Source organism: Harpia harpyja, chromosome 18, assembly GCF_026419915.1.
Source record: "Harpia harpyja isolate bHarHar1 chromosome 18, bHarHar1 primary haplotype, whole genome shotgun sequence".
Taxonomy (NCBI): Eukaryota; Metazoa; Chordata; class Aves; order Accipitriformes; family Accipitridae; genus Harpia; species Harpia harpyja.
The window spans coordinates 21057641-21080616 of record NC_068957.1 but is presented as its reverse complement, the minus strand read 5'-3'; the positions used below and the strand labels follow the sequence as shown (position 1 = coordinate 21080616).

At 36.9% G+C, this 22976-nt stretch overlaps 1 protein-coding gene across 1 annotated transcript in view; it reads left to right on the top strand.

The window, feature by feature from the left end:
• Positions 1-22976, top strand: part of PCDH11X (protocadherin 11 X-linked) — a 513397-nt gene that overhangs the window by 320216 nt on the left and 170205 nt on the right. The window lies entirely within an intron of this gene.

The following is a 22976-nucleotide window of genomic DNA, read 5'->3' as shown; positions in this document are numbered from 1 at the left end:
TTTGACTGGATTTGCTGTGGAGAAAGGTAACCTTACCATACTGAGAGAGGCTTACTATAGTCTAAGGTAGTACAACTTTCTTTTTCAATCTAATTTCTCCAGGTGATTTAACCTTAGTAAGTTATAGTATGCTTTTTTTTTAAAGGAGTTTGTTAGAAAAGCCACTAAAAAGTAGATCAAACCAGAAATATCTGAACAAGTAATATGCAGATACAATACACAGTGCTGAAGCAGACAAGGGATGGATGTCTGTGCTTGCTTGTAAACAACCTTTTTAAAACTCAGTGAAAATTATAACAATTCTTTTCAAATTCTCATTCATCTGGTGAAAACACAAGTTAACTGTCAAATTGTAATCCAATTGCAAAAATTACTCAGCAACCCTGGAGCAACATGATAAAAACAAAAAAAACGTTAGCGGACAATTCTGGAGTTTCTTGAGCTCTGGTTGAGAAGTACAGAGAACGTCCTGAGGGTGATCGCAATCAAAGGTGCTTTTTTACCCCGTTCTCTTTGATGGGTCTTTGGAATAAGAGGTGTATCTGCAGAGAAGCACAAGCCTGTATCTTCAAGTCCCTTGATTACATTCATTAAGCTGACAGGGACAATATAGGATCTGCTATTTTACCCCAGTTTCTCACTGTGTGGGGAGAGGATTTACAGAGCTTATCGTCTTTTTGTCTGGGCAGCTGCAACAAAGTGAATTTGTAAGTTCAGAATTAGGGTAATAATTTAAAGTAGATGATAGTTTCAGAGCAGCACCTCTGTAGTAGTTTCAGAATCTAAATATTAAAATAAGTACAGTCTAGATTGTTGGAATGTTGACAGCTAAACTAATCTGTATTTTTACTGATTTTTATGGCAGCATCTGAAATACTTGCTTTTACTGTTTGCGTTGAGTACAGAAAATAAATTCTATTTGACTCTAGTAAGTTCATATACTACCGCATGCAATATTCTGGAAGCTAGATATTAATGGTCTGTGAGCATCTGTAGTTTAAGCATTTGTAAACTTATTAAGAATTTGTTGAGGTTGTATCCTTGGTTGCTGATTGGAGTGAGCTGTGAAAAGCATTGCACGGTATGTTCTGTTGTATCCTGAGATTTTCTTCCTCTGTCAGCCCTTCCTGGGAGGACACTCTGACATAATAACCTTTACAACAGAAGTTTCCAAAGCCTGAACTCCGGGACCTTGATATATTTTGGACTTGCATGTTTTTTTTCTTGACTTGGAGGATCCTTTGGATGGGAAAGAGATTTTCAATTGCAAAAGTGCAAGTGTCTTAGAAAAGAGCAGAGAAAAGATGGAGGCACTATGAGGGTGGTCAAACACTGGAAACAATTTTCCAGAAATGCTCTGGAATCTCCATCCTTGGAGACATTCAGAACCCAACTGGATATGGCTCAGGGCAACATCTTCTAGGAGGACATACTCTGAGCAGGAGGTTGGACTAGGTGAGCTCCAGAGGTTGCTTTCAACCAAAATTATTCTCTTCCTTTCTGATTTTTTTTCATTCCATCAACCTTGTCAAAAAAATGTTCATCATCTACAAAATCAGTTGAGGAAAAAAAAATATTTTTTTTTTTATTTGAGGATTCGCTGTACCGTTTGTTGAAGCACAGAACCTAGTACGAATCGACAGGTATTTGCCAATGTGGAAAAAAGCAACAGGTAAGCCGAGAGAAAAAAAACCCAGAAGACCCCTGATAAAGGTTGTTCAGATCTCGGAACTCTCTCAGAGACTCTCAAGAAATAAACTGTCTTAAATTATCCTCCCAGGAATGGGGTGGCAGTGGAAATGAATGCTGCATTTGCTACAAATGATAGCATCTTAATCTATGCACTTTGTATTTCTTCAACTGTCTTCCCTATCGTATTTCAGCTGTCGAACTCCAAAGTCAAAAAGCTAACAGCTTTGTAGATGAAGTTCTACTTTCCCATTCCTGACTGCAATTGCTTCTGACAGCCTGTGTTTGCCTATCGCTGAGATTCACACAGATTAATTTCCATCTTGGCACTGAGGATTTGCATCAGGCTATTAAATGTACAAGGACGCAATGAGTGAATACCTATCAATATCCTGAAGACACTTTGGATCTTGAGAGCCTATAGGGACTTTATAAACTGGCTTGTGCAGATAAGGAGATACCTCAGTGAACCACCTTTGGCAGCTACTGCAACAGCCTTACAAATTGAAAGAAGATTTAGGAGGGTTACTTACCGCTTTGTTCCAGGTGCTACTAGGTGAAAGAAAACCTCTGTAATAGGAAAGGGTTAGGTATCACCACTCCTGAAAATAACTGTAGAGAATTAGTGGTCACTGAAGTATTATTTTCTGTCACTGTTCATACCACTGGGATCACAATACTTTTTCAAAAGATGTCAAAGAACAAACAGTATTTTTTGTTAATACCTTAAAGTTTGTATTGTAAACCTAGAGATGTATATATAAAGTGAGGAGTGGCATTGGAAGCTTGTAGCTAGCAAGCTAAGTATCCTTCTTCTAGCTCCCTAATTTAGTAAGTGTCTTTTCTTGTTAGTAGATGTTATCTTTTGGTGTGAGGCATTCGTGTCATTACTGCTTGACACATCAGCAGCCTTCTGATGGCTGGAGAAGTCAAAAGGGAAAGGACAGTAGGGTAATGAGAATTCACCTCCTCTTCAAATGATTGCATCGTGATCATTTACAACCTTATAGTTTAGTAATAATGTATAGACCTATTCTGTCTTCTCAGAACAGCTTTATTGACACTGCGATGCGTTCTTCAATGCTTTGCTTGTGAAAAGAAACTCCTATGGTTGGTGTGCAGCCCCTATGTAAGACAAAAGTAGTAAGTTCTTTCCTCCAAACAGCAGAAGAGACGTGTGCCAAAATTCTATGTAATCTCTAAACGGTGGCTTGGAGTCTCCCAGTTCTGCTGTATTTAACTGTTTTGACAGGTTGTGCTAAGGGCACAGAGCGCTGACAGCAGGCTGTTACGCAGGCAAAAGGTTAATTTGACTGATCTTGAAAGTCCTAACGTAGAAGTATGTGGCAAATCCATTCTGCAGTCAAAGGAAGGGCAAATAACTTGTTATTACTGAAGCATGTATTGTTATTTCAGAAATAACCAGCATTGGTCACAGAAATAGAAACAAGATGGTTGCTTTAAGGTACTTAATCTCTGAGAAGAGAAGCGTGGAGATGGTGCAGAATAACATTGGAATGGTGTTGCCTGTTGTTAGCTGCCATGCCTACAGATATAATAATTAGCTATTGACCAAAGCAAGGCTTTGATGCAAAGACAGGCTTGCTTTAAAATACCCAGCACTGACAAACGAGTTACAGGCTCAGCTGGAATAGCTGAATGGTAAAAAGTACAGATCTGATGTTTGTTATTTAGTAACGCAAATTACTTCAAGTATAAAAATCCAAAAGAAAAATAAGAATCTATTAGTGAGTATGTGTGTCATCCTATAAACTACAACAGGAAACCTGTAGGAAGCTGAAGGACAGTGTTTAGCAACTCCCTCTCGCCATAGCTGGGCTTTTTGTCACAAGTGTGCGCAGTGAACCGATGGTGACCCGCTCTTCAATTCATCATTTTACATGCAAGAAAAGAACTGGAGAGGATAACAGCATCCCACTCATTCTCTTTAAGATAAAAGAGCTTTCTGGAGCTCACTAGTTTTATGGGGTTTGTATTCTTGAAGTGAGGTTTGCCATTACCATGGAGTTTACTTTGCAGCTGGAAAGAGTCAAAAAGCATCAGGGTTTTTAAAGCTCGGTGAAGCTTTTCTATTTCAATAGATATTTTCTTTCACAGTGTGCCAACAAGCTGATTGGTACATTGAAGGTATGCATGTGTGTGTATCTACATGTATATCTATGCACACTCATATAAATATACATTAAAAAAAAACATCAAAGAATTCACTCACAGCAGTAGCTATGCCACAGGTGAAAGGGTGAATTTTTAGGGCCATTGAACACTGTAAATGTGTTCATTGTATCAGTGCTTCAGAAATACCCATTCTAAATGACTTTGTGTTGATCCACTGTGAAAATTCATTGTGCTCAATTGCCCTCAAAATTTCTCATTTCTCATCTGTGGTGTTGCAGTCTGCTGACTGCACACCGGACTGGTGTACAAAGCGTGTAGGCACCCTGCTTCAGAGTGTCTTAAAATACTATATATTGCCTGCAAGGTTTCTGTGTGGTACTTAATAACTGAATAGATCTGTGTCTAGGGCTTGTATCTATGAGACTTTCAAAGACGGGAATAGACTTCATGGAGTTAGCTTATGTTGAGGCATGCACACAAAATGAAACAGTCTTGCGTATGTCACATATCATACGTATCTAACACAGAAATGTGGAAAATGGAACTTTGGCTTTAATTTTTAATCATACCTTTGATTCGGGGAAATCAAAACCATTCTCACATCATTTCAATTCTATTCAATTAGGAGAAAAAAAAAAAAAAGAAATTACCAGTGGCATAAATAACTTTCTTCTGGCATGTGTGGCAAGAGGTTGAGACATAAAATGATCGGGGGTTTTTTGACATCTCATTGGGAACAAGGTTTGCTGGGTTTGTTTTTTCAATTTTAAAAAAGAGACATTTATACCAGACTTTTAATATGGTTTTTTATGTCCTTTAATCTACTGTATTGTCTGATTTATTATGAAAGCCTATGCATATCAGCTTTTAAAGCATGGGAGAAACTAATGCCTGTTTTGGAACAAAGGATAGGTGACATTTAAAGACCTCTCCAGAATATGTCTAGAGCTGTCTCGGTTGGTCCTTACTGTGTTACAATACATTGCTTATTGCCTGTGGATGCTCTCAAGCATTAGAATAACAATATCATTATAAAAGCCTGATGGGATTGACGGAAGCACTGGTCAAGGAAGGTGCGTCTAGGAAAATGAGAACTTTGCATTCAAATTACATGTAGCAGAAAGCATGTTGAGGAGTCCAAAGTTGCAAATTTACAAGAAATATTGGTTTGGTTCACCTTGCAATTTTATGCTTGTAAGTTTACAAGACAAAATCTTGCCTGTAATTTAGATAAGTTGGACACTTTGTCTTAAAAATCAGGGTGGGAGATACTTAATTATGTAAGAAGACTTTGATTTTTCTTCCAGTTAGTAGGAACTTTAATTATGTCCTTGTACTAACATCTTGCTGGAGCAATGGTTCATTTCTGAGTTGCTGTAGCAGGGGAATATCTCCTTAAGCACCACACAAGCTACTGCTCCAGGAATGATTCAGTCTTACATTACTAAACCTGAGATTCAGCTGGACAATGCCAAGGTCAGACTCTGCCTCACTCGGAGTCTGTTAAATACATGAACTCCCTAGTAACTACTTAATTCATATTTCACTACAAATTCAAAACTGTGTATTATTTACAGTTTGTGGGCTTTTAATCTTTAACACTGAAAATGGGAAAAAATATAAATACATTCAATTGATTGTTTGTTTGGGTTTTTTTTATTTTTTATTATTAACAGTCCGTTTGCCTTACAGACCCACTCTGCTCTGGTTTTTGTTTTTCAAACAGATTATTTGTAAGCAGGTGAAAGCTGTCTTCTAGGGATGTGAATATCAGTCATAATTTTTTAAAGAAAAACAGTATTTGCATTTTTAGTCTTGAATGTTAAGTATGCAACAAATTACAATCTTGGCAAATACATAAAGCACTTTCATGTCTCTGCATGTCTCTACATTCATCTCTGGCATCTAGTAATAATACTCTGGGTGGCAAAGAAGTACTAATTCATATAAACGATGGTATGAACAGTCATAATTCATCTGTTCTTCAGGTTTAAGAAAATACCTAGTATTCTAAACCAGAAAATACTGTCTGATTTGATTTTGTATAATAGGTTTGGTTTTTTGAAGTTGTTGGGAGCAAAAGGGAAGATCTCCCTTGTTTTAGTGCCACTTTTTTTGTATTTAAATGCATAAAATGAATAGAGCCATTCTTATAAAGAAAATAAAACATCAGAGAAATATTCTTCTGGCTAGGCTTGTGAAAGCTGGGTTTTGTCTAAATTATTTGCTGACTTCAGTCATCCATTTCTCAGAAAGAAAAAAAGGTACTGCATCAGATAATCTCAGAAGATCTCTCAAGAGAAGACAAAGGCCAGCTTGAGTCTATTGTCTAGACTCAACCGTTCAATACTCATCATCTTTATTCTTTTTATTCTTATGCCTCAAAGTAATTTTAAAATGAGGAAAGATAGTAGCGATAGTTGTATGAGAGCAGTATCTCCGGCAAATATGACCAATTCTGCAGAAAAGGAGCTGCTCTTGTTATAAAGCTTTAATTTTCTTTTACTTAGTTTTACTGCAGGTCTTCAGCATTTCACTGCTGTTTTTATGGTATTTCAAAAAACATATACTTTCACCGTAAAAGATTATATTTATGTAGTCTGTAAATTTACACTTTTACATAGTTACAATTGCATCTTTTGTTTCAATAAATTGCATTTACATTGCAGTTACATTCTGTTTCATAATTAAATCACTTTCAATCTAAGTAAGTACAGGAAATCCATGCTTCGATGTGCAAGTCTGCTGACAAAGTGAAGGGTAACCCAATTCTCATCCATGCAAGTTTTTAATTAGTTGCTACACATCTGAGGATTAGGTTTGTTGGGATGTCTTGCAGAAAATAACATTAATATTCAATTTGGTTAAGGACTTTCAATAAACAAACAATTAATAAAGCTATTAAACAAATGTCTCTGCTGACCAGTTTCCATATGTATCGCAACTATTCTAAACCATTTCCAAAAGCAGACGGTTGAGAAGGGCTTATCTTTCAGTGTATTTGCTGAATCTTGAAGAGTATCTGGGTATTATCCATTATGAGCTAATATGCATTTGAATTTGTTGAATGTATTTTCTAGGGTCTGCAAAAGCCAGGTGGAAAATAATGCTTTGTTACAAGCTCTGTTATCAGCCCTCTCAAAGTACATTATTTCATTTTCTGTTCGTCTAGGCTTCAGAATATTCTGCATCTGAACAAGAGAGCTTTTTTTGCCAAGTTTGAAATTATTATTTTAGAGATGAAAGGTTTGTTAAATTACACCCTTATCTGGAATATTTTTAAATGAATTGATACGTGAGGAATAGTTTTGTGAAATATTCTGGATGAGGCTTTACAGCTCTGGGTTAAATTACTGGTATTAAAAACCAGCTCATCTAAAGTAAACCTGGAAATTATTTTAGGCTTATAGTATCGTTTGAAAAATTTGGAATTTCAGTGAAAGAGAACTGGTATAGAAACAAATTCTTATTTCCCATATCCCTTGGAAAATAAGCTCTGCTATTTAAGTCCTGGGAAGATGGCGTTGATTTTGTGTAGAGACTTCTGGCTGGTTTTATGGTGGCATAAATTCATTTTATGTTATAGCTTGCTAATACATACAGTGCTATAAATTGAAAACATTCTTTCACAACTTTTGAGAGCTATTGAGGTGACAGCGATGATGTAACTTATCCCCAAATACCATTTACATTGTATTAAGATTCCTGAAGGGACAGGTTGCATTTACATCGAAGAGCCGTTCAGTTCCTACCCAATATATACTCATTTTATTTGTATAGCCCATGTTTTTGCAAATGTGTCCATGAAATTTATTTCACTTTCTGTTTTTTTGCCAAGAAATTCCAAAAACATTTTAGATAGCACTAGAAGAAAGGCTGTTAAGAAACCCTGCTCCCAACAGGAGTGCTAAACTCTTTGGGTGTTGGTTTATGCGGAGCTCTGTGCTAAACTGCGACAACAGAGTTGTTTACCTGCCTCGCGGAAGGTGACATCCCTGCAGGGACATGGCTGCGGTGGGATGCAGGCACTCCTCAGACATCTCTCTTCAAACCAAACTGGGTGAAGAAAACAGAAACTGCTTCCTTTAACCCACTGGCCCGTGAGCTGCGTTAGCAGAGAGGCTCTTTGGCAATCTTGCAGCGGGGTTGCAGAGTAGCATCCTCCAGGAGAGGGTTTGGGCAGGCTGCTAAGGAGAGTCGTTTCCCTAGTTGTCCCAGTTCAATTTGCTGCCAATTTGATTTAAGCCTCTAATAGCGAGTTAAATGTGCTGAAGCGCTGCAGGTGGTGTTTGTCTGGAAATTTCATCTTCTACTATATTGCAGAGGGTGACCAGCTACTTGGAAAGCGAGTGGGACCCCGAGCATCGTACCGACTCCACTGCTCTTCCCTTTGCACTTTGCTCCATGCTAAAGTTCAGGGCTTGAACTCTTGTGAGCAGATGAGGAATAGTCCATATTGTGACTGCCAAAAGGAGTAGGTAGTGGAAGAATATTTCAAAGGGAGTTTTCTTGTGACTTTCCATAGCTTTGAATGTGCAGTTTGCTTTGTAATCCGCCTAAATTCTTTCTTCAATGTAGTGTATTGTAGTCTTATCCGTCTTTAAGGGGGTTTTTTTGTTTGTTTGCTTTTTCCCATAAAACAACTTCTGGAATCTGATGCAGTTATAAAACAGTATTTAGGCTGTGTTCTTGGTGGTTTTGTGGGTTGAGTTTTATGCAGTAAGGTACATGCATGTGGGCTACTTTTGTATAGCCTTGTCCTGGTTTTGGCTGGAATAGCGTTAATTTTCTTCCTAGTAGCTGGTACAGTGCTGTGTTTTGGATTTAGTGTGACAATAATGTTGATAACACACTGGTGTTTTAGCTGTTGCTAAGTAGTGCTTATCCTAAGTCAAGGACTTTTCAGTTTCCCATGCTCTGCCAGTGAGGAGGCGTATGAGAAGCTGGGAGGGAGCATGGCCAGGACAGCTGACCCAAACCATCCAAAGGGATATTCCATACCACAGGACCTCATGCTCAGTATATAAACTGGGGGAGTTGGCCGGGATGGGCAGATTGCTGCTCAGGCATTGGTGAGCGATTGCGCTGTGCATCACTTGTCTTTTCTTGGGGTTTGGTTTTTTGTTTTGGTTTGGGTTTTTTATTATATTCCTTTTCATTACAATTATTATTATTATTATATTTTAGTAGTAGTAGTGGTACTACATTTTATTTTACTTTAATTATTAAATCATTCTTATTTCAACTGACGAGTTTTACTTTTTTTCCAATTCTCTCCCCCATCCCACTGGGTGAGGGGGAGTGAGCAAGTGGCTGCCTGGTGCCTAGTTGCTGGCTGGGCTTAAACCACAACAAGGCTTTCAAAAAAATCCTAATGTATTTATTTATGCTTTCTCTAAATTATTGAACTTTACAGATACAAAGTTTAGGGAAACAACTGTCAATGTGTTCATTAACATAAGTGTTGTGGGTTAACCCCTGGTAGGCCGCTAAGCCAGACCCAGTACAGTAAGGTTTATTTCTAAGATCTTATATATGTTGTTGCAACCAATGTGAAACAAACTTGAGAGGAGTAACATTAACCCAGAGATGCAAAATTTTTTGTGCTGCTTTTTAATGGCCTGAATCATCATTACTCTCTTTCACCATCATTTCACTGCCACGTTGTTGATGAAAAACACAGGACTGATTTTGTTCCATGGTTTCTTCCCTGACTCACGGTCAGTAGTAGATACGATACTCCCTTCACTTTATAGGCCAGGGCAAAAGTCACATATGGGATATCATTTCTTGTTGTAACAAAGATGTAATTATTTGTATTAAAATGTTTTCACACCATGTCTTGCTGTCCTGCATGGTTGAACACTCAGGATGCTGATATGAATAGTTAATCCACTGAAATAACAGCATTTTCTACCGTCCGAGGCATTGCTCGTTGTCAGCAGGCAGGATCGTTCAAGTGCTCCCCACCATCCGCAGAGAGCTCCTTAAACTCTGTGATGTTTGTTGCTGTGAATTGAATGTGGTATTGCATACAGGACTGGCCCAAAGTCCAGACTGCAGTTTAGGGAGAAGCAGTAAAATGATAAAATCCTTTCCTTGTTTGGTAGAGGTTTTCCTCCAGCCTTCAATTTCAAGTTATTTGAGGATTAAATGCAAAGTAGCTCTATAGGAACAGATTTGTAGTTAGCTTTCATTCCTTAAATTAGAATGCCATAAATTGCAGTTATACGTGATACTACTTTCACATTTTCTAAATGACTTGTGAATTGGATGACCTTTTCCCAGGAGCAAGGGGATTGATACCTGGGTTTTATGTAAGGCTTGGGAGCCAGCCATGCTTCCCTTACTGCCTTCTTACCTTTCGTTCTGTAAGGCAAGCGGTTACTGCAAGAGGTACAAGGCTAACGTGGATCAAATGCGTCCTTCCTTCCACGTTGAGAGAAAGTTAAGATTCCTAATGCAACTGCTACTTAGCACAAACAGGGGGAAGGTGAGAAAATCTTTCTGAAAAAGGACTCTTGTGCTATGAAGGTTGTTACTGCTTCGCTGTAACAATATGACAACTTTTTAACCACTTTAATGGGACTTTTTCTATCATAGTTAGACACTATATATTAAGGTACCCAGGAGGAACCTCTTCACACATTGATCTATTGAGTTCTCAGGAGAAATTAAATAAATAATAAATTGTACTGACATGATAAATTTGGAGAAAGCCTTTAATCAATTATTAATTGATTATTCACATGAGCACAACGCTTGTAAAGATCAAAACCTAATTTTGACAACATATGCAAACTTTTCCTTTTGAATTTAATAATATATTCTCAATCTGTTGTTCATTAAGGTGAACATCTGTGAATTCATTAATTTTTCTCCAAGCTTGCTGCACCACGAACTTCATTTCTTTAACGAATTTTCCAAAGAATAATCCCATTAAAAGCTTAGTTTATAATACATACAATGACAGCTTTGTTAGCATGCTTATCTTTTTTTTTTTTGTCTAATAAGTCTTTGCAGCAAAATCTGTTCCAGGATGGTATAGGGCAGTGAGACCAGGGAAAGTGTATAAATGTGGTTGAGGAAACTGCCTGCCAAGTTTGAGATCTTGTTATCTGAGCTCATAAAAATGGGACACCATAGGTTTCCCAAAATGTGGTGATTCTTACCTGTAAATTGTCACTTGCAAGTTACAGAAAATAGAAATTTTATCCAGCTTGGTATTTGCCTTATTTTCCTTTCCAAACTGGAGCTTTAGAAGAATACAATTGTAAAAATCCCTCTTTTGCTGATTTTACATTACTATTTAAGTGAAATTATAACAGTCCTATAGACCTGAAGATTTTTCAAAGCATACCAGGAAGGAGAAAGAAGAAATTGGCTAATGATTCCACCTGCAAATGTTGATTTTGAACTTTTAAATGGAAATATGTAAGGAAAACTGTACTCAGAGATAATACCTATAGGTGTTTCTTTAGACAGACAACAATAGGTACTCTTCCCTCTTGCATAGTACAGTTGTAACTGAAATCTGCCTGTCTAACCCTTTCAGGCATATATCTATAGATAGCTGCCTCTTCTTTCTCTGACGTTTTTTCATAAAGTTAATGGTAAATGAAATACTGATGTTTCAGGGAAGATGAGTTACATGCTGTATTAATCTGACCAGTCCACATTAGGACAGCACTGAGCAGAATTTGCAGCTGCAGAAGATTGTCACTGTGTTCCTGTGTTTAATGGAATAATTTAGGCATAGAGACAGAAAGAAGTCTATACGAAAATGAGTACAAGCACTTTTAAGTAGAAAACCTGTAGCTAATTTTCAATCCTGTAATTGAATTTGCAGGATAGCACATAAATAAAGCTAGGCCTTTTTAAAAGTTGGATGCTTTCCACTGCATAATAATGTTTTACTGCCTTGTAATGCTTTCCCATGTATTTTCCCACATACTGTGGAATTACATCTCAGTGCTACATGCCTGAAAACTTCACCCGGGATGCAGCCTACACAGTGTTGCATCAGTGAAGCTTCAGAAATACATGCAGGTTGACTGTTGTCAAATAATTGACAGCCAGCTAGATATGAGTTCTTAATCTGTAATTTGCTGTAGCATGCTCAGCCATCAGTGCATGGTCCCTGCTGGGTTGTATCCTAAAATGAGGTGCAAAACTATTTCCTTAAAGGCTTTTTGATGATTATTGTCTTTTGCTCCCACTAAAAGCCAGAGCAATTCTTAAGAGGTTCGATTCCAAGCCTGAGCTTTGAAGAGTTTTCCTGAAAAGAAATTCCAACAGAATAGTATTATAATACGTTAAGAAATACCTAACGTTCTTGATATCTTTTTCTGACTTTATTGAATTACTTGCATTCAGTAATTAAGCAGAAGATATTGCAAGTTACTGAGTAAAATGGTGTTAAAATGTTGCCGTAATGACATCAGCTTAAACAGTCATGTCCTTGAACTCAATACTACCTCACAAATCTGTGTTAGATTACGTGCATTTGAGATGCAATCTTACAAAGCACTGAGTTTCCTCAACCTTTTTTAAAGTCGATGGAACCCAAGGCCACCAGGGTAGAAGCAGAGGACATTGAGCTCATTGTAAGATTGAGTCTTCACTGTAACTTATGCTCTTAACATTTTAGATAATCCATTGATCTCTTTTGAACAGGTAATATCTGTAATAATACCACATTTCTACATCATCTGAAGTCAATTAAAAGGCGTGTATTATAGCTATATTTTAATCAAGACTTACTGGGAAATGGAAGTAAAGAATTCTGCTTTTCTTAATAGTACCATTTGCAAAAAGAAAAGCTGACTGGAAAATCAAATGAATTATCTGTTCTTTATACATCCTTTATATGTCCACTTTCTTCCCAAAATGAATTTAAAATAACTCTATCCCAAAGAAGAAGGTATTTCAAAGTCCTAAGAAAAAGTAGATGGATCTTTCCAGAGCATTCACATGGAGAATTCAAGTATAATTCATTGAACTCTACTCTATAAATAAGAGCTCAGCAAAATACAGGTTGTCATTTGAGAGATGGTGAGTGGACAACTAAGTTGAGTATCTTCCAGTCCCGTCTACTTACAAGACTTAAATTAGAGGGAATGCATTTTACTGTAAAGTAGGATATGGAAGAAACAAACTCTCATATACAGTACTGCAGAATGGGCTTGAACACTTTTTTTTTTTTTTTTCCCCTTACTCTTCCAGTCTGAAAACTATGCTCAGATGTATAACCACTCTGTACGCTGCTATTCCAGGTCAGCAGCAAATACCTGCGTTCAGAAAATTGGCTGTTGTATTATTTCTGAACTGTTCGGTATTAGTATGACTGTGTCCTATGCTGCTAAATTTTGAATGGTTTCAGGACCAGTGTTGAGAAGCATTTGCTTTTTGGTGTGTTCTAAAGCAAAAAATCAGCGTCTTACAAATTAAATCATCTCACCCAAAACATGATCTCACATACTTGTTCAAAGAAAGAGTTTACTGCATGCATATGAGGGATTGTCATGGACAGTTGAATTTATTTTGATAACCTAAATAAATAATTAAAAAGGAACTCTACAGTTCATCTAACATATTGTCATTTACATTCTGTACTTCTATGGAGGGTAAGCTCAAGAGCAGATGTAATTAGGAAAGCAAAGGCTGATTTGCTATTTACCGCACGTTAAGAATGGGGAAAAAAAGATACTGCATTGGCAATGAATCTATTGGTCCTGTGACAGATTTGAGATTAAGTTCTTACACTTCCATGACATTTTGAAGTAGACCATTTTTGTTGAGGAAAAGAGAGAGGAAAAGGAAAGGTCATGTCTCCCTTATCAGGCAGTCATAGTCTCCTGTAAAATAGAAATGTCTGTTTAATGTCAGTGAACAGCCCAGATGGAGATTCATGTTGGAGCAAAACATCTATACTTTATCTTATACCTCAAAGTTTATACTACTTAAACCTTGTGATAACAGAATCCTAAGTCATTTTCAGATGGGATTCCTCTACCATTACACCATGATTCTCCATTCATGCACTGGCCACCTTTTTCCTCTTCTCCAAAATCAGCCTTTCTGCATTCCTGACAAAATAATCCTTGTATCGGGTATCTAACATCGTGAAAGACTCAGCGAGCTCAGGCTCATGTTACTACATTAAAATATTTCACGGTTTTTGCTCAGAGTGGATTTTGCAAGTCCTTTTTCCTTCCTGGCTGAATGTACAGCCGGAGAAGCCAAGCAAATCATTGACCAAAGTGATTAAGAGGAGTGGTGCTACAGTGGTGTTATAAGGCACAAAGGAAGGGATGCTAAATAAAAGCATATTACCTACATAAAGTTTGACTTCATAATTCCTTTGAGCTCTGTATAAGGAACAGCTTCATTTCTGTACTGCCTTTTGTTTTATTCCATCTCTCTCCTCCGTCTTACCAATCTATTTCTAGCATGTATATATTTACCTAAATTATTTATTTCAAAAAATCATTGCTTTAAAGCTTTCCTTTACTGATAAAAGTAAAATTCTGTTCTTCTTTTAAACCTTTACAGGCTATATAAAAATGGAAAAAATTATTGTTAGCAGTCATGATACTTTAATTATAGTAATAAGAGCAATAGCTTTTACTTTATTACTCTGTGGTGTTATGTTTCTGAACTATTACTTTTCCCCACCTTTAAATAAAAAGGATTTAAGTGCAGTCTACTTTGAGGTTAAATGTGTGTATGTGCATTTGAATTGTTTGTACACATGGGGGCTTGGCATAAAACTGGGTAAAATTGGACCACCTGTAAATTAATATGCTTGAAGGATGTTTTGATATTACCAGAAACTGAAATCACTTTAGCAGATGAGTGTATTTTTTGTGTGTGCATGTGTGATGTTTTTTAATTAACTGCATAGCTTTTTCTCACTGTGCCCTTCTACATAAGGAATATCCTTCAAAGAAAGATACACTTTGTAATAGCTAACACTTCCACGTTATTTCTGGCTATAATTGGTGAATATTATTTAATAAGTAATGATTGAAATAACTCTTTCACAGAAATTACCTATTAAGGAATTTCAGAAGTGGTGGCAAATTATATTGCATTGCATATTCATGCAGTTTGATTTAATACAATATTTAATGTAAAATATGACATTAATTGCTTATAAATAGTTTCTTACACTCTAGATGAAATTTTTTAAATATCCTATACTATCAGAAATAATGACCTGGCAATACACTTTAATCAATCAATGTCTTTGTTAATGTTAGGTATGTTGGCAATGCAGTAACCATTCAAAAAAAAAGGAAGTTTTGGTTATTTAGTCAAACAGGGGACTTAATTACAGGTCTTCTGGCATCTGATACCATAAAGCAAATGAGGTCAATGTTTTGGCAGCTAAGATTCTAGGTAAGCTAAACATGAGTAATTCATTTATGTTATATGCTAACCTCTTCAATTTTTCTTCCCCTGCCCCTTTCTCCTATGTTCCCCTTCTCCTTTCTAAGTTTCTCCTATTTCTTCTACTTTTATCCAGTACCTTCACTGCTTACTCCACCTTTCCCCCCTTTTTTTTCCTTTCTTTTTCAGTATCAATCTTCCTTTTAGTCCCTTCCCTCTACCTTCTGCACATGGGTTTCATTTTTCATCCTCAAAACATTATTTTTCTTGATTTTTTTTTTTTTTTGTACATTCTCATAACCCCTTGGAGGCTTTTTTGATAGAAGCAGAGGACATGCATCAACTCACAGTCCTCAAAAGCCACAAAGCGAAACGGTCATGTCTGTTGAGCACAGGTTACAGCAGCAAAGTCAATTATGTATAGACAGGTACCTTTTACAGTGTTTTGTCCTAGATTTCAGGAGTTACCTTTGATGGGCAGAGCTTTGTCTACCTTCTTCTCTCTATTATTCTGGAATTTTGCTTTCTTTCAATACCTTCTCATTAGGAGCATTGAGTTGTTCATATATAGTGTAATTTTTTGTCATTAGTATTATTTTACATTCTTTTCCAGATCAAAACATGTAAATGTTTCTGGGTCTCTTGGGAAGCTTTAATCTTATAAAGTAGGTTTTATTGAAGAGTTGTTGTTTTTTGACATTCAAGATAAGTTTGATAATTACATTAATAATTATTCTTTCATGTTTGCTATTTACAATCAGCAAAGCATCTGATTCTGAAGCTCAAGGAGAAATCACAATGTTGTAGAGTCAAAGCTAGAATAGCAACTGAAAGCCAATACAGTTTATATTGGAAAGAAACAGTTGAGTTTTAAGAGGAAGGATGGTTCTGGACGACTCTGCTGTTTCACTGCCACACCATAACAGTTATACAAGGTGTGTTTCAGCTATGGCAGACAAGTATCCCGTGACTGGAGTGCGGTAACCGTGTCATCTTTCTTTCATAAACTAATCAATTTCTGCCCTAAATCCCTTGAGCAACCATTTAAATAACTGGGAGCTTAGTCTGTCTATGTTTTCAATTTACAAAATTTATCACTTCACCTCTGGGTTTATAGCGCGGATGTGCTGAATCCAAACACTTCAAAGGAAATTTAACAGTTGGAGTTCCTAATAAATCCTTAGCTCACCCATCTGTATAATTTGTATCAACATGTCCATTAAAAGTTTGCTTACAGCATGTAGATTTCTTTCAGAAATGCTTCAGAAAATTGAAGTAAGGGGAAAGCAGACAATAACAACATTCTGTAAACGTGTATCTGCTAAAAGCTCAGACAACTTTTAAACAAACAAACAAAAGATATTTTTTACTCCCATCGTAATTAACCAAGTGCTTTTCAACTTCTGAATCATTTTGCATCCCATTCTCTCAAGCTGTGAAATAGTGGAAATACTGGACTCTATCCTTGTCCTCTTCCTTTCAGTGAATTCTGTTCTGGACTTTTGTCCTCTTCTCATAATATCAAATCTGCTCTGTTACTTTTCATTTTTTAGTATTCTAAAAACTTAGTTCAAGAGAAAATTTAGTTCCAGTACTATAGTTAAATAGAATTTAACTTACCTAACAGTTTACCTGTGACAGGCAAGCATTGGATGGAGAGTAAAAGCTATTCTTGAATGAGATTATATCTATCTCGTGACCAAGATTTTTCTTTAAAAAGAAGAAGGAAGGGCAAGACTTGGATTGGTTAATATTACTGTTGGGGTTTTGTTTTGTTTTGTCTTTTAAATTCAGAGATAGTGGAAGGGCTTACTGCCCCTCTCCTGGGTTGGATGCACTTGCACTGCTGTTAGTATAAAGTGTTGTTTGGAAATTGAGAGCTTTAGACTCTTCTGTATCATTGGTGCTCTGGGTTACAGTCTTTGAAATCCACATAGGTTTTAATTGTTTCTTTTTCCTCCTAAAGCTCGTGACACACTGGAAGAATCCCTATTTTGTTTTGATTCAGACAGAAATCTTTTTATATACTTCAGTTAATGTCCAAACATTCTTTTCGACTTTTTTCGTTCTTTATTTAAGGCGGGGGAGGTAAAAATGGCACATCACCTTGCTGTGTACTGGGAAGCAGAAGGTATTGCAGGAGCTGTAGTTTCTCAGCTCTTTGGGAGAAATATTGAAATATTAAGACATTTCCAATGGAAATGGGGAATCTGTGCTACATTTTGACTGACAAAACTATGTACTTTTAGCATCAATAATCATCTGGAGCCAAGGTGAGTCATAGGTCAAGTATCTAGCCACCCTGAGACCATGCCTGTTAATCCCATCAGCTTCAGTATCGCCTCATACAAAGAAACCGAATGTGACTGTCTCTTGCTTAATGCAGTTATAGGAAGATAATCTTGTAGAGACTTCCATTGGGAAACTCAAAATGTATGTAGGCCCATGAATCTTCTGATACGCTTTATAGTCCATCCTTTTACCATGTTATTAAACATGTTTCCTTCTTCCCTACAACCGCCTTGATGATTTTCTGTTTTGTCATAAAATATTTGCTTAGTAACAGGCATAGGAAATTGGCAGTCATCTCTGCGTTTCTGCCTTTGATTGTTAGGAGCTTTGAACCCATACGGAACATTTCACAATTCAGAGGGGAAAAGTAAGCCTGGCAGTTGATTTCCAGCTTTTAACCAACACAGAAAGCAAAATATTTATTTACAGTGATCACAGTTCTATTGTTCTCCAGACTATAGGAAACAATAATGCCTAATCAGATACTTCTGCAATTCAGAACCTAAAATTATCTTGACTTCTACAAGATTGGCTTTAACCTTTATCTTACAGATTTTCTTTCTCCTATTTTCCTCAGATTTTTAATGGCAGGAAAAATGAAAACACTTTTGCTTTTTTCTGACTTCAGCATGAAAGGTTTTATTGCCAATCTCTCTGGCTCAAGTTAATGAATATATATATATATATCTCAACCCTATGCTAGATATTAACAATATTTATTAAAAAGTTCATTTTTCACATGAACCTAACATTGTTCTTGAGCCATCTGCTATGCTTCCCTGAATTCAGCAACTTAAGGGGATTTACTAGAAAAAGTGGTCGCTGTAGCTGTGTCTGTTGTGGGATAGCGTGTGGGATAGCGTAGGATGGAGCTGGAATGCATCTTAGTCTCTCTTAGCTGTGTAGCATCCTCAGTGGTTTTGAGTAAAGACAATTTATTCCTGAAGCAACTGTACATGCACATTATAGGGTATTTAAATGATCTTTTGAGCTAAAAGGCACTTGGCTTGAGGGGACACAAATTGAATCTAGGGAAGAAGTAAAATCTGTGATTTACTCAGAGGATGTTGAGTCTCATCATTCCTAACCATAAGGAAATAGATGTGACGCGCATGTTGTATTTCAGTCTGTTTCTGGTTCTTATAGGGGACAGGAACCTAATTCTGCTGTCAGTTATTTTGTCAGGTCGATGAGCGTGGATGTAATGTGGCAAATAAAAAGGTTTTGAATTTGGAATTGTTTTGGTGGTATGAATGAGGTGAAAGTTGCTTTGAAAACTAGGAAATTACATGGAAAAAGGAAATAAGAAAATTACAAAATCATTCACTGAAAAATTAGAAAGTACTAGAAATACAATGCCAGCAAAACTCTCGGTCCTATTTTTTATATTCATTTTGAAATAAAAAATGTGATTATCTGCCTAAGAAAGCATGAGTATGAATCAGGTTCACGGTGTGAAGTTCCAGGTGCAATCCCATGGAGGACAGAGGGGTGCGGGGGAGCTCTGTATGCCTACTGTATGCCATGGAAGAATAAGGGATGGCAGGGGAATGGGTGTACGTTTTCATTGTGTAAAAACTGACTACAGGCCCCTTGAAACCTGTCCTTTCTCTAGGTAAATCTACTACTACTACAAAAAAGTATACTGAAAATCTTTTTCTATTACTATTGTAATAGTAAAATAATTAGTGTCTGAATTGCTAAGCTGCTACACTAATGGATAGTATAGAAAGTCTTCATCTGAAGTAGGAGAAAAATCTTTGAAAAGTATACAGAAATACAATACGCTTCTTTACAATAACCAAGGAGAACAAAATACTGAAAAGCTCCTTGTTTAGTGAGCACTATATACCTGCTTTTTAAGTTTTGCTGAACTGGGAAATTTATCTTTACAGGTACATTGAGTCTCATGCAATGAAAGTCTTGTAAGATGAACATTTAGGTTTGGCAGCCATGTATTCCCATGAATTTCTTTAGCGTCCGATTATGAGTTTAGTTCAGCATATGCTTACATCCATTAAATAACAGATATTGTCTTCAACGGGATCTGGATCAATATTTTTATGAGCCCACCACTTTCATATTTTGAAATGTAGTGTCCCAACTCAAGGTGATTTCTCAAAGGTGAATAAGAGTAAGATCAGGGTTGGCCATTACTGGAAAATCCCCAAATACTTCTTTTTAGTGAATTGTTAACACTGTTAACTAATTATTTTTTAAGGCAGTAATAGGACTTCTGGTCTTTTAAAATTCATCTGATAATTACAAATTATTAGGCCATTTCCACTTTCTAGACAATAGTGATCATGGTCAACTATTTAGCCAAAGATGTTTAAGGAGTGTTTGTCTTTTCTTTGTTTAAGTTTTTGTGTATCTAAAAGTAAGCATCAGGATTGGACCCTTTTGTATAAGTAGAAATTTAGGTGGCCACTCAAGTAATAATCAGCTAGTACTAACAACTAGCTTTTGTCTTTTCAGGTCATGTCATGTAATCATGTTTTTACAAACAGCCTTCAACTATTGTATGCTCCCCTTTTTCCTTGGGCATGCCAGATTTATTTCTGGCTGAATACTTATCTCATGGGGCTGCCTGACATATGGCAGCCCCTGATAGTGGTTCAGACATGCTCAGAAAAAATGATTCTTTTAGCAATGACCAGTACAAATGGTTGGAGCGGCTCTGTATGTGCTGGGCAGTAATCCGTGCTTTCACAGTAAATCCAACAGGCCTTGACCGTATCCAAAGCTTGCTGAGCATCTCCTGGCTCTGCCTTGGAGGTCTGGAGGTTTGATGGTTTGGGAATGGTGGACCCACAGTGCGTATGTTGTATAAGATAAAGTCCTATGATGTGGAAATTTCAGGGAATAAATTTGGTACCTTTGCATTGTGTTTTCCCAGAGGAATATATCAAGATTGAATAAATGTTTTAAAAAAATGTTTTTTCAAACTTTTGAGAACTTTGAAATAGAAGAGGTAGAAGTTTCCTCTTTTTGTTGTGGAAATATGTTTAAAATTTATTGGATACATTAACTTTTTTTTTTTTCCCCAGTTAGAAAACTGAACAAATGTTTTAGCTTAATTGACATATACCTTCATTTTATCCTCATTTTGTTTATGCAACGTGCTTTTAAAAATTTAATTTACAGAAATATTTATTTGTTTTGGAAAGAACAAAAATGTTTTGAAATAGAGTTTTCTGATTCTCCACTCTACTGATTTCTGAAACCTTTTTCTCTAGTTTGTACAGGGTAACTACAGACAAAGTGCCATTTCTTGACATGTTTGTACAGGTCAGGTCATAAATGCCTCTATCAGTTTGAGTCCTTCCATCGTTCTGGGCTTTGAAATCTGTTTATGTTGAGCTCAGACAAATCCCACATATAAACTTTTTTGGCTTCTTGAGGTCAGGTGGAATAACAATGCAGGTTTGGCTTCTCTGAGTATCTGCTGTCTTTAGGATTTGATTTTTCGTTTTTAGGGAGAGCAGTGAAAAGAAATGTCTGACCAACATTTGGCCATTAATGTAAAGATCAGTATCACAAACCTGGTTACTAAAAGTTAAAAGCATGATGTAGTAGTTTCTCCTACCTTATTTACTTGGTACCATGCAACAGAGTAGCTTCCTCATTTAGCATGTGAATAATTTCCTTCAAATACAGATAGTCCAAAATTTTCTGCAAGATTATCCCTGAAAATATATATCCAGGGAGATAAAGTGTAGAAAGTAAGGATGTTAAAATGCAGGAATGGTGGTGAATTTTGCATGATCACTGACAGGAAAACAAGCCTGTCCCATAGCCAACGCAGCCTCCTAAATAAAGCACAGACATCACAAATAATTTGCTTTTCTTTTCACTATCTCTCCCCCATTGTGTTCATATTTTTCAGCAGCTGTATGTGCTATTAATCTGCATTTAGGTGTGTGACTGAATGTCTGCTGTGTACTTGTTAACAGATGCAGTGTTCAATTTGCTAGTTGGGAATGAGGCCTTTTAGTATGTCATCCTGTGTTGTAGCATTGTATACAACACGTTTCTTCAATTTTGATTGAAAAGCTTACTTTAGAGAGGGAAGCATGAACCACCATGTTTGTTATTTTTTTCCTTATTAGCACTCCTAAGTGTATTCTACATTTGCCAGCAGAGAAGCAGTTAGCATACAGTGAAACTCTCCCTGATTGCCTGCTAATCTGTAAGGATCTTTCTGGTTGCCTTCATTACTGCATCAGCAAATTACACGCTGCTTGTTTGCTCCGTGCTTGACTAGGTCTGGGGCACTGCCAGTACATTCCATCAAAAGGAATTGCGTTGTTCTGCATTAAAGCCTCCGTCAGATGGAGTTTTGCAGGGAAGAGATTGTGGCACGCTTGTAATCAACGCTAGTTGTAACATAAACAATTAACGATACTGCTCGGTAGTGTATACCACATGATAGTATGTATGAGGTCCTATTTATTACTTTCAGCAAGAACTTAAAACAGATTGTGACTGTACGATTATGGTGACGGGAGTCTTTGCCCTGAGAAGTACCTCTGGGTTTCTGACCAAGCTCTCCAGTGCAGTAATCTCAGATACTCAACGTCTGTGCAAAGCCAACCCATCGTTGTTATTCTCTGCTCCGTTCTCAGGACAGCCTGAATCTCAGACTCCCACATTCAGCTTGTCTTGAAAGAAACCAAAGCACCGCTGGTTTTGCTGCCCATCTTTTCAAGTATCCTAACAGAGCATTATGAAAAGTTCTGCTATCTTACATGGTTGATGGTATAGATGGTGCATCTGCACGTTGTGCTCTGGGCATGAGCAGAGTCTATCTGTGCTCTGAGTCAATAGCACAGATTCAGAAGAGCTCAGAGCCCGCATGCCAGCTCTCTACAGTGTAAATATATCCTGAGATATTTTTCTGTGTCAGTGCTCTTAGCAAATAGTCACCCTTTGATCCATGGGGGAAAAAGTCCCTGGGAGATAATCTGAATAGCAAAGCAAAGCAAAAATCAAACTGCTCTTTCTGTGCATATTTGATGCACTAGAACTTAATTTACTTTATGCATAGAAGTGCTTTAACTTTACCTGGAGGCAAGGTGCTATTTAGATTGCTTGGTTTTGTTTTTTTTTTTTATTTTAAGAAATCCCATTATCAGTATTAAAGTGTTTCATGCCTGTAAAAACATAGGCTGTAGATTAACCGTTATCCCTTTTTATCTTTTTTTACTCAATCAGTTTGAAGCATGGGCTTCTATGACCTGTTCAGTTTGGATTCACCAAAAATAACAATTAATTTATTGCAAACCCTTTATTTATCAAGTTATTCTTTCAAATACTTTGCTAATATAAATATGGCTCATCCTATTCTGCAGGTAGATGGTAAGGTTCTCATGTCTTTACGTGGCAGACACAATAGGCATGTCCGAAGAGCGCAGCTTAGTATAAAAGCCCATCTTGTTGCACCACTGAGGCATCTCAAATTG